The 18008-nt window shown below is 41.5% G+C and overlaps 1 protein-coding gene across 1 annotated transcript in view; it reads left to right on the top strand.

Annotated features, from left to right (window-relative positions):
• The window catches only part of CDH1 (cadherin 1, type 1, E-cadherin (epithelial)), an 88210-nt gene that overhangs the window by 40953 nt on the left and 29249 nt on the right, over window positions 1-18008 (top strand). The window lies entirely within an intron of this gene.

The raw sequence follows: 18008 nt of genomic DNA, 5'->3' as shown, positions 1-18008 counted from the left end.
TTTTTCGTTACTCTGACCCTGGCATCACTGGGTGTGTGGACTGGAACTTTGGAATCATGGAACTTTAATTCATGGGGTCCTCCTCAAGGGAGACCCCTAATAACGATCTTTTTACAGGTTTCTGGAGGTATAATTTACACACCATGTAATTTACCTACTGTAAGTATGCAGTTAGATTATTGTTATAAATGTACACAGTTGTGCAGTAACCACCACAAGCCAGGGTTAGAATACCTTTGTTAAATGCTGTTGAGTTGGTTCCGACTCACAGTGACCCTGTATAGGGTTTCCCTGAAACTGCTGGTGAGTTTGAACAGCTGACCTTGCGGTTCAAACCAACCTTGGGGTCCAGTGCTTATCGTGTCTCACCACACTAGGACTCACTCCTGCCTGTCTTTAGGTACCACTCTTCTATTTTCTATCTCTAGTTTTCTAAGATTTTCATATAAATAGAATATGTAGTCTTTTAAGAATGGGTTGTTTCCTTAGCATAATCTTTTTAAGGTTCATCTATTTTTAGGAGTATTTTGTTCATTTAAATTTTTTTCTGTCTTTACTTTCCTTTTTTAAGTTATTGATTTTTTTTTTTTTGGCAATGAAAGTTCACATAGTGAATTTTTAAAAATTTTACACATTTAATACATTTTGGTACAAATTGTTCTGTGACATCAGTTACCATATGTCAGCATTCTCATTAATTTCCATTTTGCTTGTTCCGTTTTCCCCTTGTTCCCTTTTTATTGCTGTATTATACCTGTCCTAATGGTTATGAATTGAGCTGCTAACCTCAAGGTCAGCTGTTCAAAACTACCAGCTGTTCCGTGGGAGAAAGATGAGGCTTTCTGCTCCTGTAAAGATTTACAGCCTTGGAAACCCGGTGCTGGGTCACTATGAGTCAGAACCGATGCCACAGTACTTAACAACAACAACTGTGGTGCTGGGGGTTAATGCGTTGGGCTGCAAAGTTGGTTTGAAAAGTAAGGTTGGCAGTTCAAGCTTATCAGCCGCTCCTCGGAAACCATATACAGGGTTGCTATGGGTTGAAACTGACTTAATGACACTTAACAACAACAACAAATCAGCACTGGACTGTTAACCTACTCCTTGGAAACCCTATACTATGAGAGTCAGATTTCACCCTGGCCTACCTCCTTTTAAGTGAGTAAATAGAAAGAAAGGAAAAAGTTGGGAAGAGAGCTCCTTGAAAAAAATCATGGTATCCAGACTCTAATTTTTAGAAGAACAGGAGACACATAGGGATGAAGGCTGGGGAAAGAAAGTGAAATTTCCAAAGGGGTGTAGATCAGGATCTGAATAGGTGATCGCAGCAGTTTCCAAGTGTGGATGAGACCATGGTGATGTGTTTTGGGGCTCATCTATGCTCTCTTTTTTTGTAACAGCTGCAATGAGACAGATTCACATGACATAAATTAAACCCATTTAAAATATAATTTGATGACTTTCTGTATATTCAGAGTGTAGCCATCACTACAGTCAATATTAGGACACCTTCATCACCCCAAAAAGAAAGCCTGCAGTTCATAGCCACACACCCCCAATCTGTCCCCTTTCTAGTCTAAACACCAAAAACCCAAGGCCATTAAGTCAATTCTGACTCATAGTGACACTCAGGTATCTTTACAGGTGAGCAGAATGGCTGGTGGGTTTGAACTGCTTACCTTGTGATTATCAGTCTGACACCTAACCCGTGGCACCACCAGGCTTCTTTTCTCTATCTAGCCCTGTTGTTGTTAAGTGCCATCGAGTTAGTTCCTTGTATAAGCACTTTGTACACATTGATATCCAAGGAGCAGCTGATAGATTTGAACTCCCAACCTTGCAGTAAGCAGTCCAGTGCTTATCCTCCAGCACCACACCAGGTCTCCTTCTCCAGCCCTGTTGTAGTTAAATGCTGTCAATTCGGTTCCAACCTATAGCGATCCTGTATAGGGCTTCCGAGGAGCAACTAGTGGATTTGAACCACCGGCCTTGGGGCTCAAACTGAATTTTCAGTACAGCACAGTAACCCACAGTGCCACACCAAGACTTTACTCTAGCCGCAGGGAACTCCTAATTTACTTTCTATCTATATAGTCGCCAATTTTGAATGTTTCATGCGAGTGTAAACATTTGACATGTGGTCATTTATAATTCTTCTTTTAAATAAAATAAAAATTTCAAGGTTCATCCATATTGTAGCACATATTTCTTCATTCCTTTTCATGGTTTGCTACTAAATAATATTATATAGCTCTACCACATTTTATTCATTTATTCATTAGCTAACGGACATTTTTGGTTGCTATGAATAATGCTGTTTAGACATCTATATTCAGTAACTTATTTTATCATGTTCAAGATCCTGCTTTTAAAACTAAAAAAAAAAAAAAAAAGTCTGGTTTGAAGGAAAACTAGACACAGTCACTATGACTCAGAACCGACTCCATGGCACATAACAACAAACAACAAGACATGGGTAGCAAAGCACTTGTGAGGACTGGACAGCAGAGGGTAAGTGGAAAGGAAGTTGTGGGTATGCATGTGTTCTGACTGTCTAAGCCAGAGGAGGCCCCAAACCTTAAAGACTGCAGGAGTTAAGAACATAAGCTTTGGGGACCTGGGTTTGAATTACAGCTCTGCTACTCAAGAGTCACTTAACATCTCTGAACTTTTACTTTTAAACCAGGGAGTTAAAATTAAGTCCTTCATTAGTTGTTGTGACAATGTGTACAAAGTGCTTATGTCTCAAGGCATAATTTGTAAGCAATTATTGGTTCTTACTGTATTCTGGAAGCCCCTTCCCTTGAGAGGTTGAGCTGCTTTGGAATTTGGAATATGGGGCACACCTTGACTTCGGGGTACACCACAGAAAGGAAGAGTTAGGTAGATACCGTGGTGCAGGAGGGAGTCTTTTCTTTCTAATTAGTAGGCCAACAGTTCCTAGAGTTGCCCAATCTGACCACAGGAATGTTTCCGGCATTGCAGCCCAGGGAAATGATCAGTTATCACCTCTGTATTTAGGCAGGTGGGGTGGGATGTCTGCGAATTTAGCATGCAGCCAGAGCTGGGACAATGAAACTCCTTCAGTTTGTGGAAGTCAGAGGGTTGCCCCATTCTCCTTGTTTTGGGGGAACCCTTCCTTCCTGTGCGAGAAGGTGTGAGTGGACTGAAAGAAGTGGCCCCTCTACCTTTGCAGGACTCCCAGTGTAGCTGCCAGCACCCTGCTAGAATTTCCTCACCCCTTTTCTTTTGAACTTTTTATTTTTAATTGAATGAAGGTTTACAGAGCACATCATCAATTTTACAGTCAACAAATCAGACACTTCGTTTCATCTCAATGATTTCAGTCCCCTCAATACAACATCACTTAATCCTACCTCTTCCCTGTATTCCTTATTTCCATTTCTTCTTTTCCCAGCTTTCTGAACTTGGCCCTTGGGTGAATACTGCCATTTTGATCTCAAATGGCTGCTCATTCTGTAGTGTGTGTACCTCACTAGTGTTGTTGTTCCTCTATATAACTGTCTAGTGCTTGTCTGAAAATTGAGCCGGTTGTGAGTGCATTTCCAAAATCAGGGTTCCACCAATCTCTTATGACACTAAGAGAATTGGGTTTGTTTGTTTTTTAGGATTTGAGTTTTTTCCCCATAGTTTCTTCCACTCTATCCAGGACCTTGTAATGTGATCCCTATCAGAGTGGTTTATATTAGTAGCCAGACGCCAAGTCATTCTTTTGGTCTCAGGGTTGCAGAAGACTGATGTTTCCAAGTGTTCAATTGTCATCATTTTTCTTTTCCTCCTACCAAGGAAAAACCAATAGTTGCACCTTAGATGGCTCTGATTTTTTTTTTTTTGAAGACCCACAGTTGCTTCTTACTCACCAACATAGAATGTAGAACATTGTCTTTATTGACTATTTTATGTCAATTGATCATGGTGTCCCCTGAAACTATCGTCCTGAGCTCCCAGGCCCAACAACTCAATCCCTCAAAGTGTTTAGTAAGGTCTAAGAAGTTTTTTTGCACCTTAATGTAAAGAAAACAAAACCCTCACAACTGGACCAATAAATAACATCATAATAAATGGAGAAAATATTGAAGTTGTCAAAGACTTAATTTTGCTTGGATCCACAGTCAACAGTCATGCAAGTAGCGGCCAAGAAATCAAATGACTTATTGCATTAGGCAAATCTGCTGCACAAAGACCTCTTTAAAGTGTTCAAGTGCAAAGATAATCAGTTTGAGGACCAAAGTGTGCGTGATCCAAGCCTTGGTATTTTCAAAAACCTCATGCATGTGGAAGTTGGACAATGAATAAGGAAGAAGAATTAATGCATTTGAGTAGTGATGTTGGAGAAGAATATTGAAGGTACCATGGACTGCCAGAGAGCAATGAAGTATGTTTTAGAAAAAGAACAACCAGAGTGCTTCTTAGAAACCAAGATGGTGAGATTTCATCTCTCATACTTCGGACATGTTTCAGGAGGGACCAGTGTCTGGAGATGGACATCATGCTTGGTAAAGTGGAGGGTCCATGAAAAAGAGGAAACTCCCAATGAGGTGAGGTGGATTGGTACAGTTGCAGAAGCTATGGGCTTAAGTGTAACAGTGATTGTGAGGTTGGCGCAGGACCAGGCAGTGTTTCATTCTGTTGTGCACAGAGGCAGGACTAACAACAGTAGCAACAAGAACTTTTCATAACTTCTTCCTGTATTCTCCACCACATTTCATAGATGTATTTGCAGCAAAGGTAAATACCCATGTACAAATATACTCTTTCCCTACCCCTCTTTCAAAACTAAATTGGGATGAGGTTCCTTGCCAGTTAGTGCGCCCACCCTAGAAACTCCAAGCCAAGCCCTCAGTCTCCAGGCCATTGGAGCCTCCCCCCTCCCCTTCCCCCCATCCAGGCAGGAATGTTGAGATTAAACTGGGTGAGGTCTTATCAGTGAACTTTGGCAGTTTCTGTTTTGGTCAGGAGAGGCTTGGATAAGAAATTATTTTAAACTGAGTTGTTTTCTTTTTGTGCCTTGTTCCTGAAAAGATCAAGTAGTAGGTAAGACCCTCTGGTCTTCCTAGACTGAAGGAATTGAGGCTAACGCTGACTCTAGGCCTGCGTGGTACCCTGGCACTAATGGTACTTTTCCACTAGATGTTGACCCCAAGAGAGTAAGGATTTCTATCTGCTGTGGTCTTGGCTGGATCGTCAGTACTAGAACATGGCGCCGGGCACATGGTAGTCATTCAGCACTTGGGTAGGCTTGGAACCCCTTCCCCAACGTTACCATGTGGCCCACTCCCTTACTAAATATACAACTGGCCCTTTTTCAGGCTTTCCCTAAATGCTCTCTATTAAACTGTTCTTGCCTCAAAAACCCTGTGCCGGGTCACTGTGAATGGGCTTCAAGGCACACCCCACCCCACCCCCACCCCGCCACTCCACCCTGACTCAGTTCTTCCCACAGTCCTTCCTTTTTCTCCATTCCACCTCATGTCTGACATATGTTAATTTCTTTCTTTGTTTCTTAGTGGTTTATTCTATTTGCCACTAGAATGTAAACTCCAGAACTCAGGGATTTTGTTTGGTTCACAGCTGTATTCCCCACCCTTATAATTATGCCTGGCACAATGGGAGGGGTCAATAAATATCTGTTGAATAAATTACAGAATTCATGAAACAAAACCCAAAGGAGGTAAGATGTCTCCATTTTTCAGAATAGGAAAACTGAAGCTCAAGGGAAGTTAAAATAACTTTTCTACCTCAAGAAAAAAGATAACCAGTTTTAAAAAATTTAAAGGCTTGAATAAACATTCTCTTAAAGAAAATATACAAATGGCCTTAGAACTATGGAGAAATTAAACATACGGGGAAATTTGAGCCCTTCTGCATTGTTGGTGGAAATTAAAATGTTGCAGTGCTGTGGCTATTCCTCAGAAAGCTAAATATAGAATTATTATGTAAATCAAAGCTCTGGTAGTGTAGTGATTACGAATCGGGTTGCGAACTGCAAGGTCAGCAATTTGAAACTACCAGCTGTTCTGCGGGAGAAAGATGAGGATTTCTGCTCCCGTAAAGATTAACAGCCTCGGAAACCCTGTACAAGGTCTCTATGAGTTGGAACTGACTCCACAGCATATAACAATGACATATTAATCAAAACTAAACCCATTGCCATTGATTCCAACTCAGAGCAACCCTATATAGAGAGTTTCTGAGGCTGTAAATATTTACAGATGCAGCCTGCGTCATGTTTCAGTCACAGAGTATCTAGTGGGATAGAACCAATAATCTTTTGGTTAGCAGCCCAATGCTTAACCCAGAGTGCCACTCCAACTCCATAGAATTAGTATAGGACTCAGCAATTCCACTCTTAGGTCTATTGTTGTTAAGTGCTGATGAGTGGATTCGACTCCTAGTGACCCTTAAAGGTCACCAAGGAGCAGCTGGTGGGTTTGAACTGCTGCCCTTGTGGTTCACAGCCAGTGCCAATCCTACAGCATCACACCAGGAGTCCTCAATGGACTATGAAAAGGAATGAAGCTCTAATACATGCTAACGCATGGCTGAACCTTGAAAACATGCTAAGCAAAATAAGCCAGACAACAAAAGGACAAATATTATATGATCCCACTTATATATGAAATATGGAGTCCTGGCATGGCACTGCAGGATAAACACTTGACTGCAAAATTGGTTTGAACCTCAAAGTCAGCAGTTCAAACTCACCAGCCACTCCTCAGAAACCCTGTACAGGGTCGCTATGGGTCAGAACTGACTCCACAACACTTAACAGCAATAACATATGAAATATATCTTATAGGCAAATTCATAGAGACAGCAAGTAGATTGAGCTGGAGAGTATTGATTAGTGAATACAGTGTTCGGGGTGCTAAGTTTTGGAAATAGATGGCAGTGATGGTGAATGGAACATGGTGAATGTAATTAATTCTACTGAATTGTACACTTAATGATAGTTAACATGATAAATTTTATTTTGATTCAATAAGATTAGAAAGATAAAATTTGAACCTTATTCACTTTGACACAAATAAAAAACTACAGGTGTATTTGCATTGTCTTTTTTTTTGCATTGTCTTTTAATCAACCCCAGAAGTGCCATTTCTGACAGTTCTCTGGGCTGGTGCTCATCACCACCATGTTGTTTGCTGCCAGAAAACGAAAATAGAATTAACCCGAGTAGAAACATGATTAGGAAGCAAAATACACTCTCAGAATGACCCAGGCTCACATGAGTGACCTTAAAACAAAGGGAGAAAAAAAAATCAAAGATGATGGATTATCTATCCCCTTTATCCTTGTTTACTCTCCTGTGTAAGTGTAAATGGGCCTGGGCTAATTTTTCCTCAATCTTTCACCTCCCTCTGTACACTGAGGTCCTGCTTACCACCAGAGTCTATGTTGATGGAAACAAAAGGAAGGAGTCAGTGTTTTTATTGACATCTGTTTTCAGGGTATAAATTAATGAAGGTCATAGATAGTTTGTTCTAGATATGGACTTTTGGGGAGAGGTTGAGAGAAAGAATACCATAAGCTTCGTGCAAATAAACTTCCCATCCTTGGGATCCCGTGGGATCCACCTGTCAACAAAGGAGATTTTAATGGTTTCAGGCGCCCCCGCCAGTGCCCCTCGAGCACATCACACAAGCTTGTAGACAAACACTGGGAGTTGTGCTTGTGCAACTTGATACTCCAAACTGTTTATCATCCCCAGAAAATGTTTAGGGTTAAAGCTGGCTGATAGAGGAACTCTGACGACTAAACTTTTAAGCTTATACATACGGGTGATCTAAAGTGGAACATTCTTGGATCTAAACTCTAAAACGTCGTCCTTTGCATGGCTGACTAAATGTCCTTAGGTTTTTTCTGAGACTTGGAACTGGGTATTCAAGGCCAGCCTTCATTCTCGGAGAAGGAAGTGTGTGTGCAGGGAAGCTGCAGAAAGGGGAGCATTTGCTGTTATTCCTATTCTAGTCTAACTGCTCTGTTTTGTGTGAATTAACTTTCTAGCATCCATTCAACCAGCAAAATCTTGTAAATGGCTCATCAGGCTTAAAGTTTTCCCTTCAAGCTAGGTGAGAAGCAGCCTGCAAGTTAGTTTAGATATCAGACCATGGGTCTGTCACTTAATAACTGTGGGATTTGCCTAAATCCTTTCACCTCTCTGAGCTTCAGTTTCCTCATTTATAAAACTGGGGCTATTAAATCCCTATACCACAGAGCTCTGTATCTAATAAGGTTATTAACTAACTCAATCATGAGTATTGCACTAGACTATGCAGCATTTCATTCTTTTGTGTATGGGGTTGCCATGAGGAGTAACTAGTTGTCATCTAGTAGATTCTAAATGTTAAACTTCCTTCAACATCCCCCCTACAAAAAAAAAAAAAAAAAAAGATCAAATTGAAGACCCAATGTACCTTGTTCTCCCCTTTATTAAACATATGGTTGAGTAGCTCAAAATTTACGTTGTCTACCCAATGTGTGAGAAAGATGAGGCTTTCTGCTCCCATAAAGATTAACAGCCTCGGGAACCCTGTACAGGGTCACCATGAGTTGGAACTGACTCCATGGCACACAACAACAACAACCCAATGTGTGACACTCAATTAACCTGGAATGTTTAAGGATTTCATGGTCATCCATCAATAACAGAATCATCAGTGCCATCTAAGAAAATGGTCAACCTAGAAAGAAATTTTAAAGACTGTGGGATGTTTGTAAAGTTAACAGTTTTGTGGTTGTAATTAGAAACAGTGCTTTTAACCAGCAAAAAGAAAAATTCCTACATAGCTAAATGGGGTTGTTTGGAATTTCTTTTATCCTTCAAGTTAAACTTCTTGTCTTTTATCTTCAGTATTTGTCAGAAACTGTAGCCTTTGGTTTGGATGTATACAATGGCAGTGTGAGCTCCAAGAATCTTAGAAAGCTCTGTGATGTTGTCTTGAAGATTATGTGTGTAATTTTCTGTTCCTGCGGCTGAGCACTCAAGTTCAGATGTTCTTGAAATGAAGCAGAATGCCGAGGTCCTTGGTGCCAGCTGTGGGAAGTGCATTTTGATGAGTGGGAAACAGTCCATAATGCACCCTTTGTACATGTTGGGGAAAACACTGTTTTAAGTACTCGCAGCTTCTAAGAAAGAGTCTGAGTTATCTCATCCCACTAGTTAACAAATAACTCAGCAATGGTTAGCTGGCTTTGATACCAAGATTTGTCCTTAAATTTCAACACCTTCTAGAAATATATAGAAGCTTTGAGAATGCCTTATTCCAACCCACTCACATTCCAGTTATGGGCCTGGGTTGGGGGTGGGAGAAGAAACGGAATCCTTAAATCCAGACTGTTGCACAGCATGATGGAAATTCCAAACAAAGAATGCTGCTGAGTGCTTGAAGCCTGTCCTTGGACCAAAAGCTTTTCATGAACTTGTGTCTAATATTTATCTGAATTTGAGTCATCTCTTGTCATTAGAGGTCATTCTTAATGTAACTCACAATACAATACAAAGATGTATAAAGAAAATGTATTTAGAAAAAGGAAAAGAAAAACAAACAACTGCCTCTCAACCCTATCCCATTTCTTTCATTCTTCTTCTTACCCAATTACTCTTAATTTCTTTTAACATCCATACTATGAAGAATTCCAAACTGACTGTTAATGCAAATTCTTTTTGGTTGTTGTTTTCCTCAGTGATACTCCATGTTATTGGTAGAAAGCATATACCCATTTTACATATGAATAACAGTATAGTGGTGATAAGGACTCACTGTGGGATCAGACAGACCCAAATCGCAGCCCTGCCCCTCCACTCCTTGTCATTTAGGGAAAGGAAAAGAGGGATAATGATGCCTCACCTCACAGGGTAGTTGGGAGGATAACATGAGAAAAATGAACAGAAAGAGCTCAGTTCAAGAATCTGGATTGCAGGGGAAAACAAAGGCATAGGGATGAATTTTCAGTTCAGACTGCTTGGGTTCAAATCCCGAATCTGCCACTTATTAGCTGCCTCAATTTTCCTATCTGTGAAAAGGGAACTTGAGTAGCACCAGCCTCATTGAAAAGTAAACCAAAGCTGTTGTCATCAAGTTGATTCCAATTTATAGCAACCTCTCTACATAGGTCAGAGCAGAACTGTCCCATCAGGTTCCCGAGACTGTAATCTCTATGGAAGCAGACTGCCACATCTTTTTCCTGTGGTTGGTGGGTTTGAAGGAGTCCTGGTGTGGTACTGTAGGGCAAGCACTGGACTGCAAGGATGGTTTGAAACACAAGGTCAGTGGTTCAAATTCAACAGCCACTCTTCGGAAACCCTATATAGGCTCGCTATGAGTCGGGGTCAACTCGACAGCACTTAACAACAAGTGGGTTTGAACAGCCCACCTTATGGTTAGTAGTCAAGTGCTTAAACACAGAGGACTTGAAGCACCAGGGCTTCTACCAGCTTCATGGGGTGTGAGAGTAAATAACTTAATTATTTGTAAAGGGCTTTGAATATCCCTGTTGCATAGTATTCTATACATACTTAAAGTACTAGTTAAAAGTATTAGTTGAGGCTGTGGTATTTGATGGAGGTGATGATGCTGATGATACTGTGGTGAAAAGATTTGCTCATTCAGAAATAGTCAACAGATTCTTGCCATACTATGGTGGCCTGCTTGTTGCTTTGGAGTTGCATGCTGGAGGCTATGCCATTGGTGGTTAAAAAACCAGGAGGGTTCCTCATGTTGTACAAGTTTCATCAGAGCTTCCAGACTAAGAACAGACTGTTGTTGTTATTAAGTGCCATCAAGTCAGTTCTGACTCATAGTGACCCTTACAGGGTTCCCATGGAGCAACTGATAAGTTTAAACCACCAACCTTGTAGTTTGCAGTCCAGTGCTTATCCAACAATGCCACATCAGAAATCCAAGAATAGACAAGGAAGAAGGAATAGGCAGTCCATTTCTAAAGGATTGTTGTTGTTGTTGTTGTTAAGTGCTGTTGAATCAATTCCAACCCGTAGCGACCCTGTATAGGGTTGCCAAGGAGCAGCTGGTGAACTTGAACCACCGACCTTTCAGTTCAAATGACTTTGCAGTCTGACACATTAGCCAGCCCACAGTGCCACACCAGGTAGCCCCTAAAATATTTAGGAATAGCAGCACAACATAGCACCAGAAGATGAGCCCCTTAGGTTGGAAGGCATTCAAAATATGACTGAGGAAGAGCTACCTCCTTAAAGTGTAGAATCAATGTTAGTGTCAGGGATGGAGCAAAGCTTTCATTTGCTGATAGTATACAACTCAAAAGAAGGAGAAACAGCTATAAGCATCCATTACTAATCAGGACATGGAATGTGTGATAGATAAATCTGGGAAGACTGCAAGTTGTCAAAAGTGAAGATTGGTGACCATGCTCAACACCAATAAGGGGAAGTGAGGGAAAAACAGCAATAAAGTGAGAGAACCTTAGTCTTACATTCATTCCATCATATAGCATCTCATTGCCATGGTTCCAGTCCCCTCCATGCATCATCAACCAACCAAAGGGTATATCCTAGAAACCCGCCCCCTGTACTCCCTGTACTCTTCTCCCTCCCCCCCCCCAGTTTTCAGCCCACAGTCCCCTTTCCCTCTCTGGATCCAAAGTCCCCAGCCGCTTCATTACTCCACGTCGTCGTCTCTGTCTCCATCTCAGGCATCTTTGTTTCTCTGGGTAGGGTCCCGCTCTTGGCTCTTCTCCGTTAGTGGTCCCAGATACCTCTGCTCCTAGCCTGTAGAATTAATCACTCCCTTCCCTTTTCCAAAACGTCTACCTTTGCATTTCCAACCCTCATAATCCATCTTGATAAGCATTATTCACTACAGTATCACGAGTTACCCATCTGTATTTCCTTTCATCTGCTCCACCCAGACAGATTGAATAGTACCCACTGGAGATTCTGCCTTCCGCCATGCTCCCTAGCACTAGGTTCCCCCTTGAAAGCTTGTAAGCCAGTCACTTCTTGCCTTTGTAGTCCCCCTCTCCCCATTTGAGTATCCAATGTCCAAGTTGCCCATCTCCATCCACTCTGTGTGTGGAGGGGGTGGGAATGATTCTTGCTGTAAGGATTTGTTCCTTCTTTTGAGTTGCTGCTCTGTAGGTATAGGTCAAGTTTATCAGATTGTATCAGCTCACTCTTTTTTTTCCCCCCTATTCTTTCTTCTCCTGGTTGAGCTCCGATCATCCAGTCATCTCATCCAGTCCAGGTCACGTGGGTATCATCTGCAAGTGTGGGCGCTCCTGTGCATGTGCCCTCTCTTCCCATCAGCCGGTAGCTCCACTCTCCTCTCAACTCCTCTGTGGCCACGCCACTGACTCTGGGCCCAAGAGTCCCCAGCCAGGTCACCTCACACTGCTTGCCATCCAGGTCCCCGACTGGGTCCACAAAATTCCACTGAACATTGTAGGGCTTAGATTGCTGCTTCATTGCTGCTTTTACCCCACTTCCCCCATTGGTGATATGTGTGGTCACCAATCAGAGCGTGCATTTCCGTTGAGTCTTAGTCTTGGAAGGGGGTTTGCGTTGAGAGGACCTGGCCACTTGCCTTGATGTTTCCTAGGGAAGCGATTTGTTTGTTCTTGTAGTAACAGTAACAGTTAAAAAAAAAAAAAAAAAAAAGTTGATATTCAGCCATTTCAGGAAGAGCATATTGTCCAGAACCAATGGTATTGAAGGAAGAAGTCCAAGCAGTTCTGAAGGAATTAGCAAAAAACAAGACTGGAAGGAATACCAATTGAATTGTTTCAGCAAACTGATACAAAGCAAGAAGCACTCGCTATTATATGCCAAGAAATTTAAAAGACAGCTACCTGGACAACTGATTAGAAGAGATCCATATTTGTGCCTTGTCCAAAAGAAAGGTGACCCTACAAAATGCAGAAATCATCTAGCAATATCACTGATATCACATGCAAGTAAAAGTTTGCTGAAGATAATACAAAAACAGCTGTCCCAGCATATTGGCAGGGAGTTGCCACAAATTCAATCTGGATTCAGAAGAGGATATGGAATGAGGGATGGATAGCATTGCTGACATCAGATGGATATTAGCTGAAAGCTGAGAATGCCAGAAAGATATTTACTTGCAATGGTGCAATGGTGTTCAACTACATGGATCATAACAAGCTATGGATAATATTGTGAAGAATGAGTATTCCAAAGCTTATCATTATACTCATGAGGAGCCTGTACATAGATTAAAAGCTATCATTAGAATAGAACAAGGGAATACTGAATGGTTTAAAATCAGGAAAGGTGTGTGTCAGGGTTCTATCCTTTCACCGTACTTATTCAATCTGTATGCAGCACAAATAATCATGTATAGAATGTGGCATCAGAATAAGAGGAGGCTCACTAACAACCTGCAATATGCAGATGACACAACCTTACTTGTTGAAAGTAAAGAGAATTTGAAGCACTTGTTGATGGAGATAAAAAATTTACAGCCTTCAGTATGATTATAACTCAATGTAAAGAAAACAAATCTGTACAACTGGACCAATAAACAGCATGATGAATTGAGAAAAGATTCAGATTGTCAAAGATTTCATTTTACTTGGCTCCACAATCAGTGCTGTGAAAGCAGTTGTCAAGAAATTAAGTCATATATTGCGTTGGGAAAATCTGTTGCAAAAAACCTCTTTAACGTTTTAAAAAAGCAAAGATGTCACTTTTGAGGACTAAAGCACACTTGACTGTATCCATGCTATTTTTAATCTCTTTGTGTGCATGTGAAAACTGGACACTGAATAAGAAAGGCCAAAGAATTAATGCATTTGAATCATGGTGTTGGCAAAGAATATTGAAAGTACCACAAACTATTAGAAGAACAAACTAATCTGTTTTAGAAGAAGTACAACTAGAATGTTTCATAGAAGTAATGATGGTAAGACATTTGACTCACATACTTTGAACATGTTATCAGGACCAGTCTCTGGAAAAGGATATCATGTTAGATAAAGTAAAGGGTCATAAAAAGAGGAAGACCCCAATGAGATGTATTTGATACAGTGGCTACCACAATGGGCTCAAATATAACAATTGTGAGAATGGAGCAGGAATGGACATTGTTTCATTCTGCTGTGCACAGGATCGCTATGAGCCAACTCAACGGCACCTAACAATAATGAGTTTTGGCATTGAGGTTTGGTGTCTATACTAGATTAAATAACAAGGCTAGGAAAAGAGGATATACTAGATTGTTGTTGTTAAGTGCGGTTGAGTCAGTTCCGACCCATAGCAACCCTGTATAGCTTGAACCACTGACTTTGCAGTTCAGACAGTTTTGCAATCTGGCGCATTAACCCACAGTGCCATACCAGGACTCCATATAGTAGATTAGAGAATAGTTAATCCCCTGCTGGCTTTAGTTTTAAGCCTTTGTTATGGAATACCCATGTAGAGGCATACCTCATTGTGCTTCACAGATACTGAATTTTCAGAAATTGAAATTTTTTATGGCAACCCTGTGTTGAACAAGTTATCAGCACCATTTTTACAACAGGACTTGTTTAGTTCATGTGCAGAGACATTTTTGTAATTCTCAGTCTTTCAAACTTTTTCATATTGCTGTTGCACACTCAGTAGACCATGTTGTTATAGTAGTTGTGTGCCTTCAAGTCAGTTCCAACTCATAGCAACCCTGTGTAGGGTTTCTAAGAGCTGCTGGTGGGTTTGAACTGCCAAGCGTGTAGTTAGCAATCCAACGCCACACACAGGCTCTGTTGTTGTTAAGTGCTATCAAGTCAACCACTACTCATAGAGACCCTGTATAGGGTTTCCAAGGAGCAGCTGATGGATTTGAACTGCCAACCTTGTGATTCGCTGTCCATTGCTGATCCTATAGCAGAAAGTGAATGGTTTATGACAAGGTGTCCCATAGACTAGTATAGTATAAACATAACTTTTATATGCATTTGGAAACAAAATTTGTGTGAGTGGCTTTATTGTGATATTTGCATTGCTATAAGGAGCTCTGGTAGCGTAGTGGTTACGAATCGGGCTGCGAACCTTAAGGTCAGCGGTTCGAAACTACCAGCCACTCCGCGGGAGAAAGATGAGGCTTTCTACTCCCGTAAAGATTTACACCCTCGGAAACCCTGTACAGGGTCGCTATGGGTCGGAACCGACTCAACGGCACTTAACAACAACAACAACAATTGTGGTCTGGAGTTAAACCCACAGTATTTCCTATTTGTACCAGTCTTTTAGGTTTATTGTTTTTCCATTCTTGTTTCCTGCCACTTGCTGGCTTTAGGGCTCATGGTGGCTCAGAGACATTGGCCATCCCTTGCCAGGGTTGAAGTGAACTTCTCAGAGTCTTACCAGAGCTGGAGATCCCCTCTGTCTTTCGTGTAATTACTGATTTATCAGCCCGCCTGGAGGAATCTGGTTGCACAGAAAGATAATGGATCTTAATGAACACCTGGAAATTCAGGTTGGGGCTGTCTGTTCCTCATATGTCTTCTGTCACTTCTCATAGGGCAGGGCTTTGCTGTCATTAAGACGAGATGCCCCACAGCAAGTGAAGTGCCTTACTTCAAGTTACTTTTCAAGCCACCACCCTTGGCAAGCCTATTCATGCTTGTCCAACTTTCACTGCAGAAAGGAATTTGTTTGCTAAATGAGTGCAGCTCTTGTTCCCTGCTTATAGGAGAAAGGCCCACAGTCCATTTGCATCATTATTTCTGCTGGGGGCAGGGAGTGGTTACTTGGAAAACATCTTGTTTTTCTAGCAGAGCTTCAACAGAAACAAGCACAGTGTATGCATTTGTGCTTGGGATTTTTGACCCTACTGAGCCTTGGTGTGGCACTGTAGGATAAGCACTGGACTGCCAACCTCAACGTCAGCAGTTCAAACTTACCAGCCACTCTCAGAAACCCTATTCAGGGTTGCTATGAGTCAGCAGTAATAGGGACCAGGCAGTAGTGCCTCCCTCAAAGATGGTGACTGACCCATGCTGCTTTGAATGTGTGCTGCACTCCACATTCCCGTCAGTGATCCAGTCTGCCACATCAGAGTACTGTTGGGTCAGAGATTTAGTTGCAATGCAATGTATACGCTGTCCATGTTTATGTCTGCATTATGAACCGGTTTAAAGTCACTTTCTAGCTTGAAAAGAAAATTCCTATTTGATTTTCCCAGTCTTTGAGTGCTTACATTTCTTCTTGCTTCTGTTGTCATTTTAGGATTCATCTGTTCCTTTAGAAAATGCTGGTTTTCTAGCTTGTGTACTCAAATAAATAGAAATAAGAATAAGTTATTGTTCACAGGCATTGTTTGTTAGCTCTCAAAATATGATTACATCCACCATTTTATCTTGGTTAATCGTCACGAAACCCTGGAGAGTTTAGGCTTGACCAGGGGTGGTTGGTGTCTGTATCCTTCATGTTCCAGCAGAGAAAACTGGGCCATAGTGGGGTGAGAGGTTAAGCAATTTGCTTAAGGTCAGTGAGAAAGAACGTAGTAGAATCTGTGTCTGCAATCCAGGTGTCTAAAACCAGCCATCATTTATTACAGCTACCTCTTGCCGCCACCACTGCCCCCTCCCTACTAGTCTGGGAAGAGAGTTGCAGACCAGAGTTGAGCTATATGGACGGGGTAGGGCATGGTTTTAACTTTGGACCATCTGGGAGGGCAAGTGGAGTGGGAGTGATTACTCAAAGCACCTGTTCCTTACCTGTGCCTTCTTTGGCAGCTCAATTCACTTACCAGTTAGCAAATCCCAGTCTCTGCATAGCATGACCTTACCCTATCCTTGGGATCTTAAGCAGAATCCGTCCTGTAAAAATATCCAAGGCCCTAATAGGGTTTTCCATAGAGAGAAGAATTATCCATGAGCTTTAAAAAAAAAAAAAACCTGTTAAGGGCCAATCTCACCTCTGCCATTTACTAGTTATGGGATATTGGGAAAGTTTCTTAATCTCCCTGAGCCTCAGGTTGGTTCTTCATCTTCAAAATGAGGAAAATTGTAATAGTGACTATCTCACCTTCAGAAACTGCCTTTAGAAACCATTTGCAAGGGTGGCCCCTAGTGGAAGAAATGAAAACTGCAATTCAGGCTATCCTGGATGACAGAGAAAGTTGATCTGGAATGTAGAGAATCTAGCCTTGTGAATAGACCTAAGGACAAGAGTTTTTTAAAAATGTTATTTTCAATTAAAGAGCAATTGGTAAAACAAATGAAAGAAATTCCACTGAAGATATGAGGGGCAATTATTTGAAAGGAAGGAAAATAGACCTAGTTTCCCAGAATGGTTTTGTAGACCACTGCCTCTATGTATTGGACCCTTGAGTCAGGTTTCTGCAAGGCCGACGCCTTCAGGTTCCATTACTCTGGTGGCACCTTCTTTATTCCTTTAAGTCTATTACTTGCTACCCCCTGAAATGAGTGAGTTATGTATTTTGCTCAGCCCTCCCATAATGTAGGCTTAGTAAGAGCAGGTGCCTACTCTGTCTGATTCATGATTTTGTCCTGATAGCCTAACAGCGTCTGGTAGATAGCTCAGTGGATACCTACTGAATGAATCCTTTGGGAAACTTTTCACCACAGCTTCTTCAACTTTGGGTATTACCACAAAGACTGAATAAAAGATTAATTACAGTCACATTGTATTTAACAACCTTCAGTATAGTGAGTATCTTGTGCCCGGTTTTGTTCTCTGTGCCTTTAAACAACCCTAGGAGAGAGGTTCTGTTGTCTTCCCAGTCTATAGGTGAGTAAACTGGATGCAGCAACGTTAAATAACTTGCCCAACGTCACAGAACTCGTAATTGGCAAAATTGAGATTTGAACTCAGGTAGTCTCTTCCAAAGTCCATATATACTCCTACCTCTTTATCATGCTGGCTTTCTAGTTCTGGGGTGGTGCGGAGTTCTAGCATGGCACTATAGGGTACACTGGTCTGCAAGGTTGGTTTCAATCACAAGGTCAGCAATTCAAAGTCACCAGCCACTCCTAAGAAACCC

The sequence above is a fragment of the Chrysochloris asiatica genome, unplaced genomic scaffold (genome assembly GCF_000296735.1).
Source record: "Chrysochloris asiatica unplaced genomic scaffold, ChrAsi1.0 scaffold00037, whole genome shotgun sequence".
In the NCBI taxonomy this organism is placed as follows: domain Eukaryota; kingdom Metazoa; phylum Chordata; class Mammalia; order Afrosoricida; family Chrysochloridae; genus Chrysochloris; species Chrysochloris asiatica.
Note: the sequence above shows the minus strand (reverse complement) of the source record. Positions and strands in the feature narration are given on the sequence as shown.